The 14,488-nt window shown below is 37.4% G+C and overlaps 1 long non-coding RNA gene across 1 annotated transcript; it reads right to left on the bottom strand.

Annotated features, from left to right (window-relative positions):
• Nucleotides 1-5,823: 5,823 nt before the first annotated feature.
• Nucleotides 5,824-12,135, bottom strand: LOC120358872. Its single transcript, XR_005575751.1, has 3 exons — nt 12,089-12,135; nt 7,901-8,733; nt 5,824-7,290 (listed from the first exon to the last, which is right to left on the bottom strand). It is a non-coding gene; the product is annotated as an uncharacterized LOC120358872 (long non-coding RNA).
• Nucleotides 12,136-14,488: the final 2,353 nt, after the last annotated feature.

Here is a 14,488-nt window from a genome sequence, read left to right on the forward strand (position 1 = left end):
TATGAGAACGTTTCGAAAATAATTTTTTCATATATGTGAAGTTTTATTAATTTCTAGATGGAATCTCATTTCGCCTTAAATTTTCAATATAACAACAAAAAGTAAGAACATAATTATTTCAACGTTTTCTTCATTTCCTGTTTCGATATATATATTATACAGGCTGAAAAGTTCAAGGTGAAATGTATTTCGTTATTCTTCGTAGAACTCGGATTTAATTTTCGATTCAAGTCAATTTTCCCTGAACGGAAATATCTTTCCCGCGTAGTTCGTATTTCATTATTAACAAGAAGCACGTGCCAGAAACATCGACCTTTGCACATTCCCGATTGAAAAGCGAATATCATGGGAATAAATTCCCCCGCATCACACATGAAGTTCTCAGCCGTCAAACACAAAACCATCACGAAAATTTTGCGTTTGACAGCCAAAAATTTTCCATGGACTTAAAGAAACGATTCAATTTTTCGGGGATACTCGCCCCAAAACGAATCCTTCGTATCTCGTGAAAAAAATATGGTCACGTCAAGAGAAGAATGAACGTTCTGGCGGTTTACAAAAAAAAAAAATTGCACACTCCGCTTGCAAAGCGCTCCTGCGGCACTTTCCTTTCCCCTTGAAAAACTTATTTTAAACGTTTTACGTTACGCATCGATTAAATCAGCTTAGCGTGCTTCGCTATAATTCATGTTCCGGTAATTACGAAAAGCAAATATTCGACATTATATAAATGTGTTTATGTAACAGAATTTTAAGTCGACACAAATTACGGACAGTAATGTTACATACAAAATACTTACGAGTTTATATTGACTTTTATGAATAAAGATGAATTCTGAATTTTAATTAATCGTAGAGTACAAACACATCGGTGTTTGTTGCTCCTATTGGAATTGAGAATTACAAATGAATCAACAGTTTTGTAATTAGTACGTAAGGTAACTCCGGTATTTACGTAACAAAATTCGGACAAAATAGAAGGAGTGAAGGTAATTTGCTCTCAACCACTGTGTTACAGTATTGTGTTATGATTTCAGTTCTCTTACTGTTATATTGATGAAATGTCCATCGTGAGTTGTATTAATTTGATTATGAACGTTACGAGTAGCGTAGTGATATATTAAACAGATTCGAGAGTAATTGAAAAAGAATTCAAGCTTACGTCATCAATTTAAAATTAATTTTTCTGAAAAGAGTTCTTTTCGCATCTGAAAATGAATTCTGAATTGATAACATAAGCCTGAATTCTCTTTTTGAATTCTCCGTGTCGACTGGAAACCTACCTACGTAAAATGATTACTCTTTCTCTAAGGAGTACAAAAGGCTTAGTGTTATTTCATGATTTACAGAGATAATAAAAAGTATAGTATACCAAAATACAAGTGCTTAGCTCTTGTAACCCCTCTTGTTAAACTTTATTGTCTCACTCATGAGTGGCCATCTCATTCCTTTTGATACACGGCAAAAATGCTAGGATATCTTTACATTTTTTAAGTCAACAAAAACTTTATACTGTCTACTATTAAAAAAATATTAGAGAGGATCTTTAATCCCAAATAGATAAGATCAAACTGAACAAAAAAAAAAGAATCAAATATTTCTATTTTGTTGTACTGATCCGCTCTTTAGTATCCTTCTACACTTATGTATTACAAAATAAACTACACTGAGAAAAAAAATTGGTTAAAAAACTAAAATATTTAGTCCGATACGCACAACTAAAAATTGGGTTGATTCAACAATTATTTAGTTGCACGAAAAAAGATGTCGTTTATTTATATTAATCATTCCAATTTTTTAACTAAGAATTAATTAAATCAACTCAATATTTAGTCGTGCGTATCGGACTAAATATTTTAGTTTTTCAACCAATTTTTTTTCTCAGTGTATGTATTACGAAATAACTGCATGCTAAGACTTTTACATTCCCTTTACAACAATCATTTTACATATCAGGTTACAATATATGATTGCACTTCTTATTAATTGTAAGTCGTCAAATCGATTCAACTTACTATGATTAATGTCAACAGTAAAAAACTGAATTGCAATGAAATATTACATTAATATTACAGAATGGTAAGATAGTAAATTACTCTCGCTTCTTCTATTTTTTTTTCTCATTTCTGCGGCGTATAAATTCTCGAGCGGCGTAAATTCTCTTGCGGCGTAAATATCGGAGTTACTCTATCTATTAACGTTAGTGGGAAACGGGACAATACGCGCAATGAAGATCGAATTATACGTATTGGATGGTTTACAACTCTCTGGCGTAATATTCGCGTTTGTCTCCGAATTTGCTTGACACATTGAAATCAAATCGCTCGCTTGCATTGATAAACGAACAATTCTGGACGTTCGCGTCAGGTTACCTGTCATTAATTTATGTTGGTTAATGCATGCAACAATCGTCAAAATGCGCACCTATCGGAGCACTCAATACGCTACGTAATTATTTCCATCAAACCTTGATAGAAATTCTTGAATTGTAAACAAAATCGCATTAGAAAACAGAAATTTACCTCTATTTTTTTATATGTCCTTCCCTCGAGAAGGTATTGGCGAAAATAGAAGGCACAAGTTATTTCTAAATCGATAGGCAATTCAAAGTTATGATTCAAATCTCAGAATCGCTAAAGAATCATTTATCGTCTGTAAATATCACGAGACAATAGTGTACAATTTCCATTATCTATCGTACCGATTCCTGTGTCAAACGAATAAATATCGGATGAAATATCGAGTTTGATAAACAATCGTTGCGCTTACGTGAGAGTTAATTAATCGCACGAGCTGGTAATCGCTAATTGTTCATAGGGAATCGCGTATCGAGGAATAATAATACAATGCACAGAGAGCGACTCGCGCGGCTGCCTTCCCGCTCGAGGCTCGCGAATAGCGACAGCATTACCGCTTGCATGTGCACACAACACGCGGAAACGCGACAAAAAACCAACGTCGGACACCGTATACCAGTCAATTCGAAATATTTAACGCGCTGCAAAACAAACGCCGATTATTCTCTTCTTTGCATATCGAATTAATCTCTCGATGAACCATTATCGTATATGTTAAATCTAATTTATTTGGAGAATGAAATTTATCTTGTTTTAACGAGAAAAGTATTTATACTCGTTTATCATTTTTTGCTAAACTTTTATATTCCGGCAAAGTAATAAAATTATATCCGAAAGGAAGAATTTTTCTACAATATCTCTCCTTAAGTCACAATAATAAGATTAAAATATAAAGAAAAACTTTAAAGAACCGTAAGGACATTTAGAGTCATTCTTTAAAATCCGTTAAAGGAAGAAAATCTTTTCAAAATAATTCTTCGAAATAGGTAGATTGTAAGAAAGATTTCTTTCAGTTTTCAAATAGTTCGGAGTTAAAAGAGAATTGACGGAGAAAAAGACAATTCCTTGCTAAGACAAGTTGGTTAATGCGGTCCAAGATCAAAGCAAAGAAATGTGCATCATTCCCATACAGAAGAAACAATTTTGTTAAAATATTGAAACTTTTTGCAGCGATGTCATCGTACTTGAATACCTTACATAATAATTTCGATAAGTCCAACATAATTATTTTCCGCACTGTATCCAACAAAATTTTTAGATACTACAGTACTATTGTTCTTTCCGTGTAAGAAAGTTTAGTCAATATTAGTCATCGTGCGCTTATGTTGTTTGCCACGACAGGTCACGATTGTCTCTGGAAACAAAATGTTACTTTGGAGAAATCTGGTTTCACTTTACTTGCAGTTTTGTAAACGGAAGAACGTAATCTAACTTGATTTATGTGCGTCAAAAGCGCCTATTGCCGAGCAAACTACACGATACAAAAGATTTTCACGTTGTTATTTTCTTTTATCTAGGTTCCATTATCTATATGTGCCGCCGTTCTTTCTTTTACACGCGAGATTCCGAGTAAATTCTTTCTCTGCGACCGTTTATTCCGTCACGTTACCTCAAAGAACACTCGCCGTTTACACTTAGGAACGTTCATCTCTGCATCGAAGAGGCACGTGAAATATTCATTAGTGCAGGTATTTTCGTGCAGACGCCCTCTCGCATCGTGCCCGTGTCCCGCCACTGAGTCAAGACTACGTCAGGATGTCGCAGTGCGGTATGCACGTGCGAGCCAATGAAAGAAACCGGACGTTACGGCGCTGAGGCGAGCCTCGAAATTCCGGTCGGAACTTTAAGCCCCTTCCGCGGATTCGCGCTGGATTTCACGAGCGTCGCGAGTAAGCCGCCGAGAAAATGCAACTGTAGAGAGTTTATACCGTGGTTATTAACCTTATGAATAAAAAGCTTTTCGAAAAAAAAAAGAGAACCTTCCTTTCACGAGTTCCTAACTGCGTGGCTTATCGCGTCGCGTCAGATTACAGGATTTAAAAAATTCAAGCGAATCTGAATGAATTCCTATTCAAGCCGATTGCAAAAGGTAGAATAGATATATTTTTTTTTTTCTATTTGATTGTTATCAACAATTATCGCTCGACTGACGAGTTCTGAACAATTTTAGAAAAATATTGGTCTCATGATTTAATTGATATTGAATGTGCTCCAAATTAAAATTGAAAAAAAAAGAGAACGTTTTTATCATCCGCATCTGTATATTTCTAAAAATATCATTCTTGCACTTTTGTTTCGATTTTTATTTTCCTCGGTGAAGAGAAATAATTTATTTCACAGCCTAAGCTGTCTGAAGCGTGTTGGCCTCCGCCGTAAAAAGTCGATCACACGATTTCTTAACCGCGCGTGATAGCCTGCAGTAATAGATCTTTGTTTCACGCTAGGTAATTTCGTCCTCTTCCCGCGGGATTTGTGAGGGAGAATTGCAACGTTGTCGAGCGAGGTCTATTCCCGTTGCAGCCTCCCTGCGATCGTCTCGGCACGCGCGTAACCAGTGCCGATACAACATCGGGGAATCGCCTCAATTAACAGCGTAACCGTGAGCCATTGTTTCAGCCGGAATGCATACAACGTACCTTGCATGCAAGTGCGATACGCTCAGCCAACCGCTCGAAATCGTAGCTCGATGTGACTGCGGCACGCTGTAGCAACATCCGATGTCCGATAATCACCTCTATGCGGAACAAAACGTTCCCGCGCGATCATCATTGGCTTAAGTATATTTAGGTTATTATAGCATTCATAAGTTTATAGTCCATTCGTGGATTAATTATAGCACATATATATACAAAGTACAATTGTTCGATCTTACGCGTGTTTGCCCAGAAATAGAATCGTTCTTCTGTAATGGTCCTCAATATCGGCAGTCGTTAAATCTTCCGATATTATTGAAGACATTTCATAGAAAATTTCAAAAAAATCCTCTGACCTCAACTTTAATTATAATTTAATTATAAAATTTCTTTCCAGAAAGAATTATTCAAAGTTTAAAATACTAAAACATAATAATAGCGACTCTTTTACAAATTTCACAAATGTTTATAATAATTAACAAATTATGCAATTGTTATATTTATATTTAAATAATTTATACTTAAATGATTTAAATGATTATTTAAATGAATAAACATTTATTGAGTTAACAAATTTACTAATCAAAAATCTAGATTCTTTTTTCCACTTTTACAAATTTAATAATTATTTGTATATTAATTAATTATTTACATTATACAATTATTTTATAAAATAATTATGTTAATTATAAAATCAGTTACGCAATTATTATACTTTTAATTATTAAACAAAATTATTAAATTAAGAAATTTACAACCAATCGGAAACGTAAAAAACAGGCATCAAATTTGAGATTTCAAATTAGATAACATGCCAATTTTTAAATAAGATTCTAAAAAACGTGCACATAATCACAAAAAATTTTCAAAGTTATAAAAGATTTTAAATAAACTTAGAAATAAATAATTTTCGCACTTTCGTGAAGTCGAGCTTTAATCATACATAAGTAAAGGATCGACAGATCAGCATGGATCATTTGGAAAGATTTCTATCAAATGTCAAAACACTGCACCGCCGTTGGTCTACGATGCTGATCACCGTAGTGAGACGATTGACGGAGAAGAAGACTAGGGAGTCCAAGCTGACTGCTTGTCTCGCTCCGGTGATCTCGAGGATTTGTCGCCCGCGTTCCTCCCTCGTCCTCTTCTCGCCGCTCTTATCCCGAAAGGAATTTAATCAGACTACCCTTCGAATCGAGTCGACTCGAACCGAATTGAATCGAATAGCTTGTACCAGCAGGGGCGAGAATTTCTCGCGGCGAATGAAAAGACACCCTCACGAAATATTTGACGAGTTTGAACGAAAATAGCGAACTGCACGGGAAAACATCGCAGGAAAGAACGGAGAGAGGGAGAGAGATACCGTATTTTCATCGACGATAAATTTTCTGTTGGTTCCTCGGGTCGGTTAAGATAGCTCAAGCGCCAAAAACATCGAAATAAATATGTTGAGGTCAGCCAAAAAAGTGATATGATGCATGCAAAATATTTTTCTGTATTGAAATTAATATAATATGTGTTGCCTAGAAAAATCGCTTTCATTTTTCATAATTTTAATCAGATAACTACTATGAATTATATATAGAACCACAATTAATGTCTATTATTTGAGCAATTAGCCTGGGAAAAATAAAATTATAAATAAGACTTGTTATTCTTTGATAATCTGTTAAAGGCCAATTTAGACGGCTAATTCAATTTTATACTTTACATGTATAATTTTCATGTTAACAATGCGCGTATAAAACTAGAACGGTATTTTACGACCATTATTTCACAATTTGGCTATCATCTTGAGCGCTGTTTATTTTTTCTTCCTTCCACGTTGTTTCCTACCTAACATGCTAAACTTAAAATACCGTGTTTTCTCATTTAAGCGAAAATTTAGATAATCTTTTTCAAAGTGTTGAAAGAACACAAATAATCCTATACAGCCCGTATTCTGTTACCATCCAACGAGCAAAAATTCTGCTCCGTAATAAGATACGTACTTTCAGTAAAGCGAAGTCGATTAACGATAAAATATTAAAATTGTTTCTAAAAAAAAGCATGTAAAGAATATATCGAAATTATTGTTGTCGCTTTTGTTCTCTCGCTGTGCTTCGTAAGCAACTGTCATTGCAGAAATTGCATATTCTATGTACACGTATGTGTATTGAGATGTTAATAGTGTAATTTTCATTTTGATCCTGGACAGGATATTTACAAAACATTAAAATATAATACAAGAATTGATTTCTGACTCACCAACCCGATGCGCAACGAGCGGAGTTAAATCAGCCACGAAGCTACGGTGATTACTGTAACACACAAACATAAGATTGAAAAATTAAAACTGCGTTCAAAAACAATAAATTCAAAAGTTGTTTCTTATACATCCAGAAAAAGGTTTCTTGAGTAAAAAAGTATTTATTTGACTCAAAGAAATTCGTGCACTGCTATACGGTTAAAGAAAAGTTTCTTTAATTTGAAGAAATTTTTTGATTGTTTCTCTTATTAGAATTAAAGAAATGCTTTTGTTGTGCAACGCAATTTCTTTTTAATGAAAGAAATATACTTTTAAAACCAGAACAACTAAATTATTTTTTACATTTCTATCAGTACATTCTTTAAATTAAACAATTAATTGTTTAAATTAAACATATAATTTGAACAAATATATTTACTTAAAAAAAAAATAATGTCATTTCTCAAAATCAAACAAATTAATTTTCCTCAAATGTATTTTTACTTCAACTTAAAAAAATCAGGTTAAAGAAACAATTTCAAATCAAACATAACTTTCTTCTAGATGTATATAAAATTTTATATGAATTATTTTTCCTTAAATAACTTTTTTTAAATTTATTGCGATAAAACAAAATAAAAGGGAGAAAAATTATTTTTATATAAATAAGGAATTACATTTACCCCAAGGTTGCTCCGCTGGGGCCTGATGCCTCTCTCAGGCCTCCTCTTCCTCTCAGCTCCAGATTGTCGAGTCTTTTCCTCTTGCTGCACTCGCGATAAACACTCGCGTTAAACACACTGAAACTGCGCCCGTGGACTAATTAAATATATCTGTGAGAGTTTTTTTGCACAAACACATTGCGGCACTTCGGGTTTATAAGATCCATGATAAGACTTCCGATTCGGAGGGAGTTCCGTGGATTCAGCACCCCGAGTCGGCGAGTAGAACGAACGCATACCCGTCCCTAAACAAAGGATAAATCCCACGCGGAAGAAAACGAAATCAATGACATTAAATCCGACGCTTCTTGTCTCGCAAAAATCATGTTTAAAAATTGACTCAGTCATACGCAGCCAGCGGCCCAGGTGATTCACAATGGTGCTATACCACGAGCGATGTCAACAAGGCTGATCGTGACGAGAAAAGAAGGTACTCATTGCCGACATCTAACATTCTAACGAATCAGGAAATAAGACCCAACCTCTCGACATGAGCGGAACCGCCAAAACTGATTGTGAGCCTGACCAAAAGTCAGATTAAACGCGATTCACCCGCCTTAAGATGGTGAACGCCCCAATGAGATGTCCACTGCCAAGCAGCGGGGGTGCGATTCCCGGCCCTCGAATTAGGATTCTATCAAACGGGAGTTATGAAAAGTCTATTAGTCCGATAACTTGAACGACACTCCCGGAATAAACGCGCGACGCGACGAACCTGCGGTTCGTTTATTTTATTATAAGTCGGCGACGATCCGTGTTGTCCTCTTCTCGTCGCTTTTCACCTCGAGGAATATCTGTAACATACGATATCTAGATTAGATAAGCTAGATATGTTATAACATGAGGCTTCGTAGGCCTTATCTTCTTCCTTTCAGATCATCAGCGCGATTTGTTGCACTCACTCGCGAAAGTACGGTTACGATCGCGCCAAGATACACCGAAAAAAGTCTGGTAACAACTATCAAATGTATAGTGACATAATATCAATTAAATGTTTTGTCATTATGTCTGAAAATAATTTTATTTTTCTAAATGTTAGTGTTTGAAGTCTGTCGCAATTAAAATTCAGTGACTAAGTTTTGCGTGAAATCCGCCTACTGTCATTATATTCGCAGCTTTTCGGCGTGTCGCTCTCGCCTGACAATGGCGTGATCTCTACGTCGCTCCGGTTTTTAAAACGTAATTCCTGAGCGCGCCGGGAAATCAATCGATCGAGAGCTCCGATACGAGTAACTTATAAACAGCGAGGAATCCGATTATTGCATGTATGGGCGAACGGTTTCAGTTAGCGATATCGTTTATTGTATTTCGATAAAGTCAAGTCAGTTAAGTAGCATTAAAACTTTAATTCGTGGCTGCCCCGCGAACAATGGTCCTTCGAGTCGGATGGTGAAACAAAAGTCGCGGCTTACAGCACATTTGCGATATTATACATCACGCTTTGTCGTATTCGATTCGCATAGACAACGTATGTCACGCGCGCACCGAGTGATTCCGCTTGGAACCGCTTCAGGGTTTTGCCTGCACTCGCTCTCCGTCTCTGCGGGAACGCGCTTCGGTGAAGACGGTCGACGTCGGTTCAGGAGTCTCGACGACTTCAACCGAGATTCGAAAAAAATCGACGGTTCTATCGCGAGTTTCTATTATGAGTTTTGTGAGTGATTTTTTTGAGGCGCCAAAATGCAGTCCCTGATCGACGAGCAGACGTAGTTGCAGGACTGCATTTCTCGCTCAGTTGAAAAGCAAAGCACTGCGCGACGTTATATCGACCTTCCAATCGCGCGGAGGCATAACATTGCGCATCGCTTTGATCGACCGCTATTGGGAGCAATTTCTGCAAAACGATAGAGAGTTGCGGAGCCTAGAAGAGAGGGGATTCGCAAACTTCGACGTAAGGAAGGATGCGCGTTACGCGAGAGATCTATCTCGAGCAACGAAGCAAACTGCTTGACATGCTTCGTTGCTCGAGGTAGATCTCGCGCTCGCGCGAGAAGCAGTAGATCGCTGTCTTGAGGTAAATCCCGAGGTGACGGCAACCGTCGCGGCGACCGGCGTACAATTGCTGTGCGTACTGATTCTTCGATTTAGCGGCACGTTCGGCGAATGGCGCATTTACTACATTTTATTCGAGTTGCTGATGCGCTCCAACGCGGCGTTATAGAGCGTTATAGAAGATGCACTATCTGGAACAAGGGCTGAGTGGAAAGCCGAAGATGCTTATTCGGAATTTCAACGAACCTCGAAGAACTTTGAGGCGGCCTGGCAAAAGTTGTACGATCGGTGCAAGAAGCTGCTGGTGACCGTTCACTTCTCCGATCTCGTGGGCATTGCTTCGATGGCGAAGGAGTCCGCGACAGAGGTGTTTTTTGACGGTGTTACTAAAATATGCACATTACTGCAACACGACTCAAGCGACCAGTAGAGCACTGGAACGATTGACTCATTCTGACAAGCCAATTGTCTCAATGTTTCTCTGGTCGATCGACGCGACGCGAATCCAGCTTTGAAACCGTCTGGTGGAGAAGATCACAAACACTCTACGGGATTCGATGCCGTGGGCAGTGCTCAGAAAATTTTTGGAGGATAAAATTCGCGAGTTGCACGCGCTTTCTCCTCGGTGTCCGCACCGTCAGCGATGACTGCGTCCGTAGGTGGCAAGGCATCTACATTTGGACGGGTTTAAGGTCCGAACGTAGACGCCTTGCGATTTTTGGACGCAGCTGTAGTATTCAACGCCTCGTAGACCACGTCGACGAAAGTGTTGCTCAATAATGTGCTGCAGACGGCTCCAGCAGAAGCTGCGGGAGGTATTGCTGCGCTGGCGGATGCACCGAGTCGTCTTTGCGGCGGACATCGAACAGATCAAATTCAGGTGCATCCCGAGGATCACTTTTTGCAGCAGATTCTCTGGCGCGAGGATCCAGATCATCCTATCGGGTGTTAACTTATAAGCAGCGAGTAATCCGATTTATTGTATGTATAATATATGGGAGCGGTTTCAGCTAGCGATATCATTTATTATATTTCAATAAAGTCAACTCAGTTCATTAAAATTAAAATTTTAATTCGTGGCTGTCACGCGAACAGTTAATAAGTATTACCAAATCTTATATAACTTTACTTACATATTTAGAAAAGTAAAATTATTTTACGTTGGCCAAATATTTAATACTGTTTAAATAATTACTGCTTTAATAATTAATACTTGCTATACATTTGTTTGTTTTGCTATACATTTGTTAGTTATTACCAAACTTTATTTTCAGTGTGCTTTACACAGCTCACCCGGGGACTAATCGCGCGTTATTGGGTACTCGGTTTTCCTTCGAAAAATTGTTCGAGTTTACTGAAGAAAAGATGTTCGAAGTCATAAGATAATCGCCTTTCTTGCTGTAGTAAGGCTGCTTGCATGAGATGAACTTCTAGAATTATCGGTTATGATCTTGAGAAAACTCGCTTTGTTTTTTCGTCCGAATCATCAACAAAGCTCAACTCACGCACACATGCACACACACGCACGCGCGCGCACGCATGCACACGCACACACACACATACACGCACGCGCGCGCGCGCGCGCGCGCACACACACACACACACACACACACACACACACACACACTTTTAGTCAAACGACTTAAGTTATCGGTAAACGGCAAGTGCATGCGACCGCACCGCGCGGGCGAAATAAACGTGCTCGTTAGCCAATCGCGTTCACTGATTATCGATCGCGCGTGCTCGCTCCCAAAAACGGTCAATTGCGTTTGGCGCTAAGCGGACACCGTCTTCTTTCAAACTTTCAATTATACTCATTGGAGATCATGCGATGATCGCACTCTCGAACAAAAGAGTTTGTAAAAGCTACCAAATTGTTGAATGAGATAATGCCAATTAAGTATTTGATTAATATTACCAAAAATAATTTTACTTTTCTAAACATTTAGCAAGTATTATCCAATTTACTAATATTTAAAAAAAAATTTAAAAAGTAAAATTAATTTTTATTATATTAATCAAATATATAATTATTTAAATTTATTTCGCCCAACATTTAGTAGCTATTACCAAACTCTTTCTTTAGTGTCCTTTTTTTTGTCTTGCGCAGTGTATTTGCAAAGCATTGCAATATAATAAAAAAAATATCTGACTCACCGACCCGATGCGTAACGAGCGGAGTTACTCAGTCACGAAGCAGCTGTGATACTGTAACACACAAATATAAGATTTAAATTAGTTCTCTCGTTGATTAGTTATCTCACTGCGCTAACTTCCTGAGCGACGGTCATCGCGGAGATCGCGTATTTTGATTGTGTGTATTCAGGGGTTAATAGTATAATATTAAATTTGTAATTTGTGTATAAAATTATGTAATATCAAAAACTTTGTAGAGCGCGCGTAGCGCACGTCTGTTTCGTCTAGTCTTATTAAATTGTCTTTGTCTTTGTTGCAATACATTGAGAATTAAATAGACCAGTTCTCATCAATTAACACTAGTTCTTGTTACCTCGCATTGTGTAATAAAAGAGAACCGAAAATCTTCAAGAGAAGATAAATCACGGTAACTCAAAAAATTGTAAAGAAAGATATTATTGTACCATAATACAATAAATGCGCATACAAGTGAACACAGCAAAAGTAATTTAAAGAACACAAAAATTCGCGAGAATTCTCATTCAAGCATGATTCAAGTCGCGCGAGATCCGTGATTACACGCTGCATGTCCCGAATATTATTTCCAATCAAGCGCGCTTTGTTCTATCATGTTCCTTTATTGCCACCGACACGCTAAACCGGGTCGCTGCGAATAAGAAATAACGATCTCGCGGCACATTTTTGCGGGAGAAAAAAATCGTCGCGCCGATGAGGGCGGAATTAAATTCCGTCAGATAATTGCGAGTCTTCGGTTGTCCCCGGCTTGGCCGTGCTGCGACATAATTCGATTTTATATCACGCGAGAGAGAGAGAGAGAGAGAGAGAGAGAGAGAGAGAGAGAGAAGGAGGAAAGCAAGCAGGACACGGCTGACGTTGCATTCTGGAGACGCTTAGCAAAGGGCTCGTTTCCATCGCCGGAAGAACGAAGCTTGTAATTTCTCTCGTAAAAGCCTCTCCCTTCCCCCCTCTCTCTTTATCACTCGTTGTCATTCTCTCTTTCTCGCTCCCTTGCCTCCTCGAGCCTCCACGGTTTCGGTCGCGCGACACAATAACGTGCAATTACGCGGTACACATACAATTACTGCAGTACGTTCCGCGCAAGCGGAGCACTGCGCGCGTAACCGCTGCTATTTCAAGCTGCGGCTAAACCGCCCCGGTTAGCCCCTGGGGGGAGTGAGAACGATTCAGGGGAGAATATGCGCTGCTAACATTTTCTCTCCGCGAGTAACTTAACACTTTAAACTCAACGCTGCCGGCACCTACGTGGCATTTCAATCGCCAACAAACCGTGAATTTATCCTCTCACGCGTATTATATGTAATACGATGATTCTTCCTACGAGAGAATTGTTTATAGTATCATCTTTTTGCTGAAAATAAATTCGTACACACTTCTGCGATAAATAATACGGTTTCCATTTCCAGTTACGTTTATCGTCGGGTTACGTTTTATCATTTGGCGGGTTCCTGAAAATGTTTCTCTGACAGATTTCCCTAAAGTATTGCAGGAAAGATTACTCCGATTAATTCAGAAATTCTTTTAGAAACGCTCTAGTGCGCTCTTAAAATTACCTTCGACGCATTCCCAACGATGTTTCTGAATACATGCATTCATGTGCTTCTAATTCTGATCGACATGCAAAATTTAAAATCCTTTGAAATACTCACGGAAAAGAAAATGTATTTTAATATTGGCATATAAACATTTCGTAGATATATTAAATAAATTCGCTTTTTTTAGCGTGTGTAAATTTACTTAATTTCTTTGTAACATACATTCAATTTAAAAGATATTTATAGTTTATCACTTCACGTCACTGTATATGAAATGTTTTAAATTTAATTTATTTCAATAACATTTTTATATGTTATTGATTTTCCAAGAACAACGTTTTATTGTACAATAATCAGTTTATAAAACATATAATAAATCTTATAATTGTGTACTACATTAATATTATTTCCAGAAATAAAAATCACAGTAACACACAGGATGTTTCAATAAAAATATTTAATGGCTGATTTGTTATAAATTTCCTTTCCGTAACAAAATAATAATATATTATTCTCTTTTATATATAAACTTTAAATCCATTATATTAAAATACTATTGTCAGATCCATTACATTGATATACTATGGTCAAATATGGATAAATACTTTTCGTTTATTCGATTACATCGCAAAAGTTTTTCAAAATATTATAAAAGCACTGTATGAATTTACAATTTATTATACAGAATTTCGTTACAACATCATTTCTTTACGTAGAAGTTTGTTGGTGGAAGAAATTGTGCGCATAATTTGTAATGAAGAGTTAAACATTCGCATTCAATGTGCGCCACGAGCTCTGCGATACTGCTGGCACTCGATAGCTCGAGTCGCTTAACTGTGGTGAACTC

The sequence above is a fragment of the Solenopsis invicta genome, chromosome 10 (assembly GCF_016802725.1).
Source record: "Solenopsis invicta isolate M01_SB chromosome 10, UNIL_Sinv_3.0, whole genome shotgun sequence".
Classification (NCBI taxonomy): domain Eukaryota; kingdom Metazoa; phylum Arthropoda; class Insecta; order Hymenoptera; family Formicidae; genus Solenopsis; species Solenopsis invicta.